Here is an 18,528-nt window from a genome sequence, read left to right as displayed (position 1 = left end):
AAATAAAAATATAGTTTGCTTCATTTTTCTTTTTCGAGTGTAAAAAGTTTGTAATTAGGGCATTTAATCTGAAATGATTACCTAATCTAATCAGGGATTAATGGTTGTTATAATCTTGGGAGCGTTTTTTTTTTTGGACGAAGTTTCGTTAATTCCAAATTGACTGAATATTTAGTTGTCAGCCAATGAGATTTTGGGAAATGTGAGGAGGGAGAAATAATTATTTTCTGGATAGAGAAAAGGAAAGATTATGATATATGTATAAGTATATGAGCCAGACAATTAGGGCGAAATCCCATATATGACACTAACATTGAACACTTTCTGGGTATCGACTAGGTGCATGAGTAGTACTTATTTTTTAGAGGGAAAAATAACAGCTACTTTTATTGTATATCTTTGCAATCATTATTATTGTAACATTATTGTGACAAACCTGTTTGCATGTTTCAGGAGAATGCCTAATTGATACGTATATGAAAATGCAATTAAAAATACGTATCTGTATGTAAAATTGAAACTAACAAATTACTCTCTCAAAATATATTAGTTTAACTTAAGCTTTCAAAAAATGTTTTGACTATACTCTTGAAAAATCCGGAAATCAGGTGTCACCAATTTAATTCCAATCTATTTCTGAACTTCGTTAAGATATGGGAAACATATACAGTTCTCAGTGGCATAACTTCTATTTAATAGCCAAGTAAATTTCACTGGAAAAGAGCAAAGTTTAAAAAGAGGATAATTCCTGACCATGTGGGTTGTCATTGCTTTTTGAAGAGGTGTCAACTGTAGGTAAATTATAAACTAATTGATTCATGTTCCGAGTAGCTGGTCTGTCAAACCTAAATGATATTCCAGGCTATAATCATGATTTTTCCAACTTAAGGTAAACAGTTATCTGCTAGTAATGTGCTGCTTTTGCATTAATCATCTTTTGTTTTTAATACTTCTTATATCAAGTGGCTTCATACCTTGTCTCTAGCGCCTTTTATATAGAAAAGATAAATGAAACCTTAATTAATCAATTTGAATCAGATTGTAAAAAGTTTTATCATTAAGAATACGTATCTTACATGTAAGTTTAAAATAACAGTTTGAATATATATGAGTCGGACTGTCATACTTGTAACATGTCCAATTACATTATGACCTTCAGCTTCACCGAGGTGCACGACTTATATGATCTTCACCGAGGTGCACGACTTGACACACAAAAAAACAGCCTCTTAATCACCTGCTAACACACGCATCACTCTAACGTCCAATGACAACAACAACAACCTTCTCACTCGACCTGCCTTTTATACCACTATCTCAATCCCTTCTCTTGCGCATGCGCCTGTAGATTCCTGACAACCTCTAGACTTCCGCTTATAAAAACCCAAGTACTACACTCCCCCCTTATCTGATGATCACATAGAGTGCACTCCGGGGGTGGCCTCTTAGTTCGTTGGCTTCTGCGAAGGGTGGTATTTACAATCTCGAATTCAGGTTCTGATTCTGGTTCTGGGTGTGGTTCTGGTTCTGTTTCTGATCCTGCCTGATCAGACGAACTACAACTACCACTCTCTTGCTCGGTGACCTCACTCATCAGCAGCTCATCATCTGATGATTCATCACTCTCTGTAGTTGTGGGATGTACTTCACTAGCTGGGCAAAGATCGCGCACATGGCATGGGGTTCCATCAACAATGACCGACTGCTGGATCCCCTACCTTGTATTTGTCATGACTGTCCTCGTCGATTGGTTGGACAGTGTCAATGCCCTTTATCCTAACACGGTATTTGTGTATTGCATTGGCCAGTGCTGTTTTTAGTGTCTTCCCATCCTTTGGTGTGATGTTATACCAATACGTAGCCTCCGTAATGGTGCATTGCTTGCTATCTGGCAGCAATTCTCTTGATGCTGCGATGGCTCCTCTCAGCAATGCCATTTCCTGATGGCACATGAGCACATCGCAGTCGTAGTCGGACACCCCACTCATTCAACAACTGCCGAACTTAGTGGCTACAAAAAGCAGCATCGTTGTCCGTCAATCTCTACCGGCGCACCTCGCTCAGAAAAAATAGATGACAGTTGGCAGACAACATTCACTGAGTCCTGCCTGGTCATTTGCCGCCACACCACAAAACGAGTGGGTCCACAGTCGATAAGGGTTAGAAAGGGCTTACCACTGTAATGGGTAATATACATCGCTAATCGTTGCCACACATGCTCAACTTCCAACCGCCCCTTCTGCCATTGCTCAGGTGCAGGATCGATAGACTGGCATGCCTCACAGTGCTTGATGATCTGCTTGACATCCGCCCTTGTCACTGCTGGGTCCACACGCCTCGCAAAATTCAAAGTTCTTTTGATACCTGGATGTCCACTCTGCACATGAATTCTTTGTATTTGGCATGAGCTAATCGCGCCAACTGCGCAAGATCGAGCAGCGAACTCCACGCCTGTCTTCACAGCTGCATACCATTTGTGAGGCACATGGGTTAGTTGGTCTGCACGATTACAGTGTGATGCCACGAGCGTTACACTCACCGACAGGTCATACTCTGATACAAGACTCTTCAGGGTGTTTAGCCTCCGTCGGATTAACATCTCACTGGCTGCCTTAGTGCAGACTCTCGTTCATCCCAAAAGAGTATCGGACACCCAGTGGTAGACGCAGAGAGAATCCGTGTACAAGTGTAACTTCTTTTACTGCCATTGCAGTGCCAGATTTAAACCCTTCATAACAGCATCCAGTTCCGCCACGTTGATGTGTTGAGCATCATTCACGGGTCGCAGCCAGCACGCGTCTTCAATTACATTTCCACGTTGCTCCAATAACACTCCCAATGCCAAAGAACTAGCGTCAACCCACACATTCACAGTGTCCCCATCGACACACCATTCTCTACGGGCAGGGTCCTCCTTGTTAACTCTCTCTAGGGTTTCTGTCGTCATCAGAGTTAGAAGAGTTTCATCAGATACATCATCCCAACCTGTAGTTACTAAACTTGCCCTGCATTTGATGACGCCCACAGCTGCTCGGAGCCATCCACACGCTGGTAAGTGACCAATAAGTTTCCCACACAAGGAAAAAATAGTCCGCCGCGTAATAACATCAGGGATGGTTGGAATCTCACTGCCACGCCTCCATCATAAGGTACCGTCTTTCCCGCAAACGTTCAATCCTATTACCCGTGCTCCATCCCTCAGACGTTAAGGATCCTTGCACTCCAACCCGAATTGAGCTAACTTTTCTCTGACGTGCGACGCAGATTGTATGTCTTCATTGATGTACACATCGTCAATATAGGCCGATGTTGCGTCCTCAGTGGTCTTTTCCTGGGACAACATTGCATTTACGATGGTCTTCATGATTTGCCACATTCAGCCCAAAGCCAAGTCGAGTAAGGCAGTATCTCTGACCCCGGAACCACACTGTCTGGAACGGCCACAATGTCTCATCCACTCGCACCTGCAAATAAGCCTTCCGCAAGTCTACTATAGAAACATTGGAGCCCTTCTGGCGCCATTCTCTCAGCTTGCTGGCGCACACGTCAGCATCGGCAGTGTACGTCTCAATGTATCTATTGAGTTCACGATAGTCCAGCACCGGACGAACTTTTGATTTGTTATGCTGGACTACCGCCATTAACGGAATCAGACCCTAGGGTGGTCCCAGCTTGTTGGGGTAGGGGATCAGCCAACCATCCTGGATCCATGCCTCAAGTTCCTTCTCGTATTCATTCCGGGCCTCGTCGGGTATCGAGTACTCTGCAATCCTATTCTTGAGTTCGGTTGGCGCCCTTCCTTCTGTCCACTTCCACGATGCAGTCAATGCTTTTTTGGTGAGGGTCGTAGTCCACCTTAAAATCAGGCCGATCAATGTGAACTGCAGCACACACTGGGGTTTCCAAAAATCGCACAGTCCCATCTCTTCCGATAACCACTCCCCCCCAGTGCCTTAATAGCATCATATCCCAACAGTACATCGAATCCCAGCAAATCCCCTCACATAACCAGCACATTAATGTCTGCGGCCACACCAGAGTCTGTGTGGATTTTGACAGTTCCGGCTCCACAGCAAGCTTGCGTATTGCCACCTGTTGTGGTTACTTTGATGTTCTGCTTTGTCCAGTTTCGACACAACTTGGCACTCATGATGGTGTGTGAGCACCCGGAGTTGAGAAGAGCTGAACAAGGCACTTGGTCCACGTACACCTTTATTGTCAGTTGCACCTCAATTAAATCTTGTCTGGGGAACAGGGCGGCGCTGACGTCCTGCCCCCTGATGCATTTCCCACACAATTTTGGGATAAATGTCCATAACTACCACATTGGAAACAGCGTGGGCGCCCCCGTCCCTTGTTAGTACAATTTCTTGCGAAATGGCCTCGCTGGCCGCAGCAGAAACATCTCCCGTTGGTCGTGGGTCCCAAACTGGGACTCTTTTCAGCATTAGTCTTGGCTGCCTGCGCCATCATTACAACCGGTTCCTTCAGGTCCTCCTCATCTCTGATAATGGTTCGAGCGCGTTCTAACAAATGTTCCATGAGCGTTACAGATACGCTGGTGGAAGCCCTGAACAGTTGCTTAACATGGGTGGGAAGGCCGGCCACAAACGCATATGCCAGTGTTTGCTCTGACACTCCATTGCCAAATAGAACTGCAAGTTTCTTCAGCTCCACAAAGAAGACGTCCACGGTTTCTCCTGGCATGAGCTTCCTAGAGGCCGTGCAGGGATCCATGGCAAATGCCTTGTATAAAGCACTTTTTATAACGGTAACATCAGCCTTCTCCACGGCATATAGTTGCTAATATACACTTAGGGCACCTCACGCCAATCTTAGGGGAATCACGGTATGCACCCCTTTTACTTCACAGAGGTTACAGGTCAGCTCAACCCTTTCGACCACGTCGACAACAGAAGTGGATCCGTCGAATTCGGGTATCAGTTTTAAATAAAACTTTGCCCCAGCCATAGTTGTCTAGGAAAAGAGACAAAACGAAATAGCCGAAATAGCTTATGACCTTCACCTTCACCAAGGTGCACGACTTATATGATCTTCACCGAGGTGCGCGACTTGACACACAAAAAAAACAGCCTCTTAATCACCTGCTAACACACGCGTCACTCTAAGTCCAATGACAACAACAACAACAACTTTCTCACTCGACCTGCCTTTTATACCACTATCTCAATCCCTTCTCTTGTGCATGCGCCTATAGATTCCTGACAACCTCGAGACTTCCGCTTATAAAAACCCAAGTTTTGTTGTCGCGCATGCCTATACAAGGCACAAACACGTGGGTATTTGTTTTGTTGCTAAGTACCACATACATTTCCAAAAAAATTCTGTTGATTATGAGATACGTTAATCGTTGAATATACATAACATGAAAAAAATCAAATTCCAAAAGAAAATCTTGGGAAAAATAAGAAATTAAGATGTAACCCCCAAGGAAATACGCTTTAATGTTTATATATGAATAATTGTTTAAATAAATATGAATGTGTTAGTTGCATTGCCAAAAAATCTTTCGTTATATCTTCAAACGGGAGTTCATTAGATTATGAGATACGTTGATCGTTAGATATACATAACATAAGACATGAAATAAAAGATAGACTACCTTAAATCCTTAAATCGGGTGTCACAAATTTAACAGTTCTCAGTGGCATAAAATCTATTAAACAGCAAAGTTCACTGTAAAATAGCAAAGCTTTAAAAGATGATAATTCCAGATGATGTGGGTTGTCATTGCTTGTTGAAGAGGTGTCAACTGTGGGTAAACTGTCAGCTAATTGGATCGTGTTCTGAGTAGCTGGTCTGCCCAACCTAAATGATATTCCAGGCTATTTCATGATGTTGAAGGTAAATAGTTATCTGCTAGTTATGTGCTGCTTTTGCATTTATCATCTTTAGTTTTTATAATACTTCTTATATCAAGTGGCTTCATACCTTGTCTGTTGTCAGTTTATTATAAAGCTAAATGACTCCTTAATTAATGAATTGGAATCGGATTGTAAAAAGTTTTATCGTTTAAGATGCGTATCTTACATGTGAGTAAGTTTAAAATTACAGGTTGACTATATATATAAGTCGTACTGTTATACTTGTAACATGTTAATTACATTTTCAAACAAATTCTGTGAATTGTGAGATACGTTGATCGTTGAATATACGTAACATGAAAAAAATCAAATTCAAAAAGTAAATCTTGGGAAAACTTAGAAATTAAGATGTAAAACCCAATGAAATACGCTTTAATGTGTATTTATAAATGTAAGGTAAGTTTTATCATTTAGAATGCGTATCTTACATGTGAGTAAGTTTAAAATAACAGTTTGAATATATATGTTAGTCGTACTGTCATACTTGTAACATGTCCAATTACATTTTGAAACAAATTCTTTGGATTCCGAGATACATTGATCGTTGAATATACATAACATGAAAAAAATCAAATTCAAAATAAAATCTTGGGAAAAATAAAAATTAAGTCTAAAACCCAATGAAATACGCTTTAATGTTTATATATGAATAATTGTTTAAATAAATATTAATGTGTTAGTTGCATTGCCAAAAAATGTTTCGTTATATCTTCGAACGGGAATTCAGTGGATTATGGGATACGTTGATCGTTAGATATACATAACATAAGACACGAAATAAAAGATAGACTAAATGTTTATTTTTGTTTATTGTAATCTAAATGTTTTGTCTTACTTATATTTAAAGAAAAAACATGAAAACGTTTATAAGTAATGTAAACATTATTTTCAATCACAAATGTTTATTTGTGATTGAAAATAATGTTTACATGCAGATGAATTATGGGTAAATGAATATTTTTCTGTTTTTTCACCTCAAATAAGTCACAATGTCAGCTGGACATAAAGTGCATCTATTTGGGAACAAAAATACAGGGATATTATATAATATATTTAGATTAAATATGTATTATCTGTTTATAGTGATTTAAATCATTCCTCTTTAGAATATTTTAATACAAAACATTGAACACATTAAGTTAAACAACTGCGATTAAAAATATTTTTACGTTGATGTGAATTGGGGTGAACATATATTTGAAAATAAAATATTCAAGACGTTTATTTACACAATTTCATCACAAATAATGCATATTACTACTATTGTTGATTGTAGGATATTTCCGATTTCTTTGTTTATTCTAAGCTATTTTCTATGTATTGTTGATTGTAGGATATTTTCGATTTCTTTGTTTATTCTAAGCTATTTGCTCTTCCTTTGTCTATTCCCCCCTCTCAGCACTTAGTAGCTCAAATCCACCCCAGGTGCACTTTACAGTATCACAGGGTCAAAGTGTAACAGCAAAATATACTTACAAATTAGATCCTTGATTTGCGGGACTTTTCTCTGGTGATTTTCTGTCAACTAATACTAAACTTTTTTTTAAGGAGTTCTCTCAATGGTAGTGTGAGATGTGACAGGTGTTGACTGAAAGGTGCCATGTACATATGATTCTCAACATCCTCTGTATGTCGGTTGTGTGAATGGACTAGGTAACATTTGTTATTTCAGTTATTTTGCTGGGATCAGGGTGCATACCATTTTGATGGTTAATTGCACCAAGAAAACGGTTTCTCATTGATTGCACATATTTCACGGTTGAAATACAGTTGTTTATTCAAATTAAATTGAAAAGATTCTTGTTATGCTATTCTTGGGTTTATCAAAAACAATAACATAATCGATCAACCTGGGGTTTCCTGGATTACACAATAAACAGTTACGAGTTGAAGGTTTCTGGTCGAAGGAAGTCCTATGATAATTGGCCCTTTTATTGTCACAACAAAGAACTTCAGTGTCTTCCATTTTCCTTTGTGTGAACAAGGTATTTTTCATGGATCTGTGCGGTGTTATATTAGAACAATTATATATCGTGTTAGCAGGGCAAAAATTGCTGCCATCTTGTTTCCATCGAAACGGAAAATTACCTCCCTCTGGAACTCTCTTATGTCTTATAGTTTTCTTCAAATGCCATTATTATATTTATTAAACAATTTTCTACCTTATCGATTCTCGTAATATTTGGATATAATCATCTAAAAAGAATACGTTGATGCCATTGTTTTCATGTGAATTTCAGAATTACGATTTTCGAAATTTCGTCCTAATAGTGTAAAAGCGCCCAGTTGGTTCATCCTTGTTGCACCGAGGAGTGGTTGTCCTGTTAGGCTTATCAGGTGTGGAAACATTTTCTGGAAGGTGCGTAGGCTGTTGTACCAACTTTAGCTTTCAGAAAGTGTGTGCCTGAGGTGTTGGGTTTGTATAGGATTTGTAAAAACCTTTGCCCGTCGGTCACTTTGTTTTGGGATAGAGTCAAAAGATATTAGTTCAAACTTATTAAATATTCCTTCATTGTCCCTCTGGAAACCATTTACAGAGTGCACACGGTTGCTGTGTTTCTTGTGCTTGTACTGCTTCCTTTGTATTTCTCGGTGTCCTGGTTTACTATTTGCCTCCTTCCGTGTTGTGAGTGTTGCCACATTCTCTGTTGCTTTCTCATTTTGTTGGTGCAGACTTTGCCCCAATGATTTCTCCGTCCGCAAGCTGAACATATCGTACCCCATGCTGGACGTTTTCCACTTGGATTATAGCCTTTGCATCGTTTATAATGCTTGTATTTCACGGCATCATTCCCTTTTCTTTTCATTCGTAGAATTCAGCTGGTTGTCTAGCAGAGTCAGAAAACGCCATTAAAAATGTGTGATAAATATTTAAATAATTCGACCTAATAATAATAATAACATTACTACTACTACTACTACTAATAATAATAATAGATAATTATATCTTTCAAACCCTTGTTTTTTAATTAAAGGAGCAAAGACCAATTTTTAACATAATTACGTGTTTGATAGCAAATTATGCAATATTTGTTTTTTTAATCGGTTTTCTTTAAAAAAAGATTTAAAGAAAATCAACGAATTTTACCTTATTTTGATATAATATATGTATATATAAATTTAAAAAAATCACTTACCTACAAAAAATACTATTTAACGGGTACTTCCATTCATCATTGTTACGAATTTATCCATATTTATATTTTATATTCCATGTCATTTTTAAATGAAATACTTTTTTAAGAGAATATTAAAAAATACCGCGACATCAGATGTTTCACAACTGGAATAAAGGGAGAAAACACCATATTTTCCTCCAGTTGAGCACTTTAAGCGCCAGAATTAATCTCCCTTTCTTGTTGTAAACAAAAGTTAGTAAAGATGAAAAAAGTCCCATTTCACTTATCAGATTTTGCTGATTACAAAAAAACAGTCGACCAATTTTTTTTTATTTTTGCTCTTAAAGAAATACATGAGTTTTGATTGAATATATTTTATAACTTCTTTATAGAGTGATTTTTTTTAATATCTAAAGAAAAAAAACATTGAATTAAATAGAAAAATTTATCGTAATTCTACGAAATTTTCTGAACAATATAACAAAATTATAAGGTTTCACTTAAGAAAAACAAAAACATTCAACGTGGTTTAAAAAGTTTGAAACTTTGGACTTTACAGGTAAATTTGCAAATAATTTTTCTTTTATTTTTGTTTTAAATTAGCTTATTTTGTTTATTGGTCTTTTATCTTTAATTTGCAGTATATAAATTTTAAGTGAGAAAAGAAATTCTTTTCATTTTAATAGAAATTTATAAACAGGGTGGGGATGAATTTAAAAAAAAACGCTTGTCTAGAATATTATATTCGGTTTATTGGAAAGAGCATACAATTTAACATTGAACCTGAAAATAAACTTTACCCTTTGCTTGAAGTTATGGTACTTCTACAGTTTATCGCCGATTCGCCGAAAATGAAAACGCCATCTTTTTGGCGCACCTGTCTTTGAAATCGAGCGATAAATCAGTATTTTAAACTATGGCCAAAGTAGGAAATAAATAACCAAAATATTAAACTAGATATTAATTACTTCCAGAAAGAACTATGACAAAAAGTAAATAAAGAAAGTTAAAGAGAACATATATCCATAATTGTTTAATTGGAAATGTTTCGATTTAATAAATGAAAATGGGGAAGTTTTTCATGAAACGTATATATTTTTTAAAACAATTCTGTAATGAAAGCAACATTGGGGTTTTAAAAAATAGTTTTTTTTGTCGAACAAATAAATAATTTTAATGAAATATTCTTTTGAATAAAAGCAATTTTGAAGGGTCAACAACAAATTGATTTAAATGAAACCGAAAAATCATTATCCAGTTTTATTTTATTTGTCATTTATGTCATGCTTCGGTCATAGTTTAAAATACTGATTCTCTCTAGTATTTTAACGACAGGTGCGCGAACAAAAATGGAGTTTCCATTTTCGGCGACAAACTGTAAAAGTACTGAAGTGATTTTTGAAGTTGTGAATGTTTCGTTCTAGATATGACTTGCTCTATAATTCGTGAATATAATAAGTAAATATGCTGCATTACCAATTTTAACTTCATTTTATTAAAACGTTTATAACTTCAATAGCAATAGTAACTTCCGGTTAAAGTGTGACGCTGCTTTATTAAAACGTCGATTGTTTTAATCGTATTAATGTTATAATTATTTTAGCTTTAAGCATCGATATAATTAATTTCATTATTTAATATGCTTTAAGAATTATTGGAAAACAATTGCACATTTTTAACTAATGGACGGACATTTTTTACACAAAGAACGAAATAATGATTACACCGTGTTAAGATGACCTAAATACATTGTTCTTTAACAGTTGATTTTTTCTTTAAATAATTTCACGTTTAAATCGTGTGTTTTCTCTTTTAATTTTGATTCTTTTATATTTTCATGTATTTTATTTCTTAATGAATTGGACACACAAAACAAAAGTTGTATCAATTTACTAAAGAAATCCTAACAAACAAAACAAATTTTCTGTTTTGAACACAAAGGAAAAAAAACGAATTTATCAATTTCTTTCGTATTGAATTGCTAGAATAAGAGGTTAGTTGTTATTATTTTTTTTATATATTATTATTATTATTATTATTATTATTATTATTATTATATACACTTCAAAATAAATTAAATCCGATAACTTTTAAAATAATCTGAAACATTGAAATAAGTTTATTTGTTATTGCAATCAAAATTTTAAAAATATTCATTTCACCATACTTTATAACATACGTGAATAAAAAAGGTATAATTCTCGCATATAAAAGAAAATCTTGTAAAAATATATTTTTCAAGCCAACATTTAAGTTTTTTTTTTACAACATGTGTTTATTTAAGTAAAACATGAATTCTGAGAAACTAATAATAATTATCATATAGAAAATAATTTAATTCGTTGTAAACAAAAACATTAAAACGTCATCGTTCAGGCAAAGACGAATATAAAAGTTGCGTAAATTATACCTTACCCTACAACAGAACTCCAACCACTCTAATTTGTTTTTAGAGGTATTCGAGGTCGCTGACAACGAATGTTATAATCAAACCTGTCGCAAATGTACCGTTTTTATGATATGAACCCCTTGTTCCTGGGACTATTATGCGTCATTTCACTGCCTTCAGTAGTGTTTTCTTGTAGTGGAGTGACTTATCATATCATAGAGGAATGTTTAGTAGACAATTGTAAATAACAAGAACGATTAAAAAATGCTTCATTTTTTATTGTGTTGTTACATAGTTTTTAATGCGTTTTAATTGAATTAAGTTTTCACGAGTGTTTAACAAAAACATATTTTCATGTTTTGCATACTTTTGGGGGAGAGGGTATTCAATTATAGAACTTGTTTAGTTTAACAGGTGCTTCACCAGTTTAATAAACCATTTTTTCGTAAGTAAGGCAGCGAGATTTACTAAGTAGGTTACCGTTTAACATTTTACAAAAATCCTATTTACATTGGGGATGGGGGCGGTTGAGTGGCGGGGGTAGTTGTGGTGCTCTGCCATCATACGCATCCGAGATCAATATCTTCTTAAAAATTTGGTGCTTATGCATTTTTCGTACCTCGCTATTTGTAAATAGTGTTTTCAGGTTAAATTCAAGTTTCACAAAAATATTTTTATTCAATCGTAAGTATAGTTACGAGGTGAAAATGACTTTGTAAATGAAAACATTATTGCAGCACGATACTAAAACTACATAAGTACCCAATAGTATGCACCTCCAAAAGTCACCACAGATTTAACACTCCTATCAGTAAAATGATGTAACTTTATTATAAATGAATATTATCAATATAACTTTTGTACCATTTAAAAGAAGAAGGGCAAAATAAACTAGTAATAATTAAAAACAAAATTTTTTCATCGTGCGATAATATTGAACTCGCGTGACTTAAATCGTGTTTACATAATTGGCACTTTAAAATAACATTCCATGGAGTAAGAATTTCGAACGTGAAAACATCCGTGTTTAATAAATCTAGCAAAAATCAACTAATGGTCAGATTTTCGTGAAATTTTTGATACTTAGAATGAAATTACATATAAAATGCAGTTTCTGTAAAATATACGAGGGGAAATATTTTTTAGAGCTTATTCCCCCATATTGATTTTTTTGAAAATATTATTGCATAAATATTAAGCCCCCCTCATATTTTGCTTGCTTTTTTTACCGACCAAAATATGGAAGCCAGTATTTAACCAAATGAACACTCAGTAAAACCGTATTTCCTATTTAATATACAAATGTTTATAATATTATTAATCATTAAACTGTAAATGTTGACACCTAAAAAATTTTTACAAAGATTAATTATTAATTGCAGTTTTAGATAAGATGAACGAAGGTTTTAAAATATCAATAAGTCGCTTCTGCTTTTACATAATGTGTATAGTTAACACAAATCTGACATGACTGAATCATGCATATTTTTTCACATTCGTTTGGCAATGCCTAGTACCCAAAATTGTACTTTTTATTGTTTAATACTTTTGATTATAAAAACATTTACTCATTTGGAAAATTCATCTTGCATTATTTTTATGTATTAAACAACCTGGTTATTTTAAAATAAATTTTAATCACAGCCTTACATGTGAAATAAAAGCGTGATTAAATTTCACCCATTTAAAGTTTGTGAAACATTTCTAATATAAACAAACGTCAAAACTTAGCGAATCAGAAACTCAAAAACAAAGTAAAATGAACGTTTTTCTTCTGCGCCCTTATTGATATTTTAGTTAAAACGAATTACTATATGGTTATCTTTTTTACGAAAATATATATAATTATTAATTCTTTTTTATGGATCTCTTTCGCTGTAAATGAAATAAATAAGGAAATAAGGATAAAAACTCCAATTTCTTCTCAGTCAAATAACACAACAAATGTATAATAAACCATTTTTCCGAGCAAAAGATATTTGTAACCCAAAACATTTATTTTATTCAAATGTATTAATATATAATTATAACATTTATAACATTTTTTAAAAGTCTGCAAAATAAAATATAATTTTAATAAAACAATTTTGTAATAAAAACAACATTGTATTTTTATAAAGTAAAAAAGTTAAAATAATTAGAAGGTGTGCATGCAAAAAAATGAAAGAATTAACAATGGTATTTTAGTAATAAGGATAATGAAACATTTTAGTAAGAAAGGTAAGGAAATCGTCATTCGTTCCCAGCTGAACCCACAAACAAATTTATACAAACACTTGCCCGATTCGGATATCTACACTGCTATGCGGATTACCCAATATATAGCTTGGACATTATTACCAAACGGATGTAGAGAACGTATAACATGGATTTTACCAAGCAAGTTGGATCTAAAAAACATTCATATCCTTTTTCTACAAATCCTCCTGATACAGGACTTCTGATAAATGCATTATTTTCACTGTGACTTTCCATGTCACACTGACTTTAGCAAATAGGGTGCATACATTTATAACTATTTGCTAATATTTTCTCTCCTCTGATGAGATGGTAGACATCGAAACCCTATAGGTTAAGGAGATTAATTTTCTAAAGCATTCTTTGTCTTGCTTAGAATAATAAAAATTCTTTGATATGAAACTCAACCACTTCATTTCATTTCAATGAGAGTTATTTTTTTAAATTCATTGAATTACAATTTAATTTATTTGCTCTATTTTGCCTATCGAGCAATTCCCGTTTAGATGGGATAACTTATAGAATATTACTGCCAGTAATATTTTGTAAACCACCCTACAATCTCACGTTTCCATAACAACTGATTGTTAAATAAAAACTATTCTGAAGTATATATATATATATATATATATATATATATATATATATATAGATATATATTGCGCTGCCTCTTTTAACAAGATATGTTATGTGAAACACATGCAGTTCACAGTGGCATAAATTCAGTGAAATAGATAAAATCGGTTTGTAACAAACGGAAATTGATATATATATATATATAGGATACAACTTTCGTTACTTTAAATATTATCTGAGAATATATCAAATGTTTTAAACTGTACTAAAAATGTTAAAAATTTGAAGAGTTTAATAGAGTATTTTATTTCTAGAATGTGAAAAACCTGTTTGCATGTTTCAGGAGAATGTCTAATTGATATGTATATGAAAATGCAATTAAAAAATATGTATCTGTATGTAAAATTGAAACTAACAAATTACTGTCTCAAAAATATATTACTTTAACTTAAGCTTTCAAAAAATATTTTGACTATACTCTTGAAAAATCCGGAAATCAGGTGTCGCAAATTTAATTCCAACGTATTTCTGAACTTCGTTAAGATATGTGAAACATATACAGTTCTCAGTGGCATAACTTTTATTTAATAGCCAAGTAAATTTCACTGTAAAAGAGCAAAGTTTAAAAAGAGGATAATTCCTAACCATGTGGGTTGGCATTGCTTATTGAAGAGGTGTCAACTGTAGGTAAACTATAAACTAATTGATTCGTGTTCCGAGTAGCTGGTCTGTCAAACCTAAATGATATTCCAGGCTATAATCATGATTTTTCCAACTTAAGGTAAATAGTTATCTGCTAGTTATGTGCAGCTTTTGCATTAATCATCTTTAGTTTTTTTAATACTTCTTATATCAAGTGGCTTCATACCTTGCCTGTAGCGTCTTTCATATAGAAAAGATAAATGAAACCTTAATTAATCAATTTGAATCAGATTATAAAAAGTTTTATCATTAAGAATGCGTATCTTACACGTAAGTTTAAAATAGCAGTTTGAATATATATAAGTCGTACTGTCATACTTGTAACATGTCCAATTACATTTCCAAACAAATTCTGTGGATTATGAGATACGTTAATCTTTGAATATACATAACATGAAAAAATCAAATTCAAAAAGAAAATCTTGGGAAAAATAAGAAATTAAGATGTAAAACCCAACGAAATACGCTTTAATGTTTATATATGAATAATTGTTCAAATAAATATGTATGTGCTAGTTGCATTGCCAAAAAATGTTTCGTTATATCTTCGAACGGGAGTTCAGTGGATTATGGGATAAGGTAGTTACATTAAATATGTATTATCTGTTTATAGTGATTTAAATCTTTCGTCTTTATAATATTTTAATACAAAACATTGAACACGTTAAGTTAAACAACTGTGATTTAAAATATTTTACGTTCATATGAATTAGAGGTGAACAGATATTTAAAAATAAAACAATCAAGACGTTTATTTACACATTTTCATCACGAATAAAGCAAATATACAGCTGGGTATAAATGACTAATATCTTGGACAATTAGAAAGAAACGAGTTGATCAATATCTGTACATATTACATTTAAACTACAGCAAAATGTAGAAGACTCAGGGAGACAACTATAAGAGTAAAAGGAGGGAATTCAAAACAGTAAAATACTTTCTGGTATATAGAAATATCAACAAGGAAGGGGTAGGATTTTTTCTGCTTATCAGATAAACTAGAAGTATGTATGTCCAGGTTGTACAGTTACTATACATTCATCCAGACACATTCCATTAAATTACTTGAAACCAGTGTATAGGGAGTGAACATTGTGAGAGTGGGACAAAGAGTGGAGGTTGGGTGTGGGGATGGATTTATTAGATTTGAGACTCTTCTGAACCTTATCTAAGACGGAGCATGTAATGGTAGTTGCACCAGCTCATTTGTCGCAATAATACTCAATGCATATTCTAATGTGAGCTTTGAAAATATATAGGATACTCTCAGTTAAAATTATTTTTAGTAGAGTTTAGAAAACTCACTTTTTATGAAGTCTTTTTAATGATCTCTAATTATTTTCTAATGTACTTGATAATCATTACACTAAAAATGGTTGGGTCGATATTTAAAGAAGCTTAAAACCTCTACACCCATCTAAGTTAAAAGTATGTAGTTTATTAATTTTTGTATTCACATGAATTAGAAGTTTAACGGTTATATTTTCTCAAATCATAGGATTGAAAAGAATAAAAAATTGATAAATCTATAAGAAAAAACTAAAAAGTAATAATAATTAAAAAAAATAAAATGTATGAGTCAAAATGTTGGATACTAAACAAACACCTATTAAGACAATGGTTCGATAGTAGCGCATTTTTATTTAAATCACAAAAACTCCATATGTATTTTCAACTAGATTAAGCAACGCCTATATTTACTGATTCTGTGTAAAGTTAGAAAATAATGAGTTTATCGTGACGTTTATGAATTTCTGGATATAATTAATCTAGGAGTTGTGACTTTAATCCAACAAAATAAACAACAATAAACAATACAAATACAAAAAGTAAAATCTTCACTTTCATTTTTTTGTAGATGTTCCTGATTGAACCCTGTGATTGAATTAAAGCGATATCTGTGAGAAAATTACTCATACTGGCCATTTTTATTTACAAATTTTCTGAAATATTTGTGAAAATTTAACATATTCTCAAGATAATAAAGTTAGTAATGCATATGAGAACTCACACTGGGGAAAAGCCACATTCATGTGACGTTTGTGGATATTGTTTTTCTGTGAAACGCAAGTTAGTGACACATATGCGAACTCACACTGGGGAAAAGCCACATTCATGTGAAGTTTGTGGATACACTTTTGCTGAAAAAAAAAATTTAGTGAGACATATGAGAACTCACACTGGGGAAAAGCCACATTCATGTGAAGTTTGTGGATACTCTTTTACTGCTAAATCAAATTTAGTGAGACATATGAGAACGCACACTGGAGCAAAACCACATTCATGTGCAGTTTGTGGATACTCTTTTACTGAAAAATCAAATTTAGTGAGACATATGAGAACTCACACTGGAGAAAAGCAACATTCCTGTGAAGTTTGTGGATACTCTGTCTATCAAAAATCTTATTTAGTAAGACATATGAGAACTCACACTGGGGAAAAGCCATATTCTTGTGAGGATTGTGGATATTCTTGTTCTGATAAATCATCGTTAGTGATACATATGAGAACTCACACTGGGGAAAAGCCATATTCATGTGAAGTTTGTGGATATTCTTGTTCTGATAAATCAACGTTAGTGACCCATATGAGAACTCACACTGGAGAAAGGCCACATACATGTGAAGTTTGTGGATATTCTTTTTCTGTGAAACGCCAGTTAGTTAGACATATGAAAAGTCACACGGGGGAAAAGCCACATTCTTTTGAGGATTGGGGATATTCTTGTTCTGATAAATCGTCGTTAGTGATACATACGAGAACTCACACTGGGGAAAAGCCACATATATGTGAAGTTTGTGGATACATTTTTACTGAAAAACAAAATTTAGTGAGACATATGAGAACTCACACTGGGGAAAAGCCACATTCATGTGAAGTTTGTGGATATTCTTGTGCTCTTAAATCAACATTAGTGATACATATGAGAACTCACACTGGGGAAAAGCCACATTCATGTGTAGTTTGTGGATATTCTTTTTCTGTGAAACACAAGTTAGTGATACATATGAGAACTCACACTGGGGAAAAGCCACATTCATGTGAAGTTTGTGGATACTGTTTTACGGCTAAATCAAATTTAGTGAGACATATGAGAACTCACACTGGAGAAAAACCACATTCATGTGAAGTTTGTGGATACTCTTTTACTGAAAAATCAAAGTTAGTGAGACATATGAGAACTCACTCTGGGGGAAAGCCACATTCATGTGAACTTTGTGGATATTCTTGTTCTAAAAGATCAGATTTATTTAGACATATGAGAACTCACACTGGGGAAACATAGCAACATACCCGGTGAATCAAGTGCAAGTTAAATACAAACGATTGCACTGAAAGGGACGGCTAGAATCCTAAAAAAGATCTCTTGGTTGGACTCACTAAAATACGGGTAAATGTCAGACATCTGGTTGGATGTCCCATCCCCTAGAAGAAAAAGTTTAAGAAAAATGAAAAAAAAGGTAAAAGCCATATGTTTAGTGTGTGGATATTCTTCTGATAAATCAACGTTAGTGACCCATATGAAAACTCACACTGTGTGATAGGAGTTACTGAATTAACAAAAAGGAATCTTCATAAATACTTAGAAGCCATCACTGGAAGACTAAGCTGTAAT

Source organism: Euprymna scolopes, chromosome 46 (assembly GCF_053919585.1).
Source record: "Euprymna scolopes isolate OS-2025 chromosome 46, ASM5391958v1, whole genome shotgun sequence".
Classification (NCBI taxonomy): Eukaryota; Metazoa; Mollusca; class Cephalopoda; order Sepiida; family Sepiolidae; genus Euprymna; species Euprymna scolopes.
Note: the sequence above shows the minus strand (reverse complement) of the source record.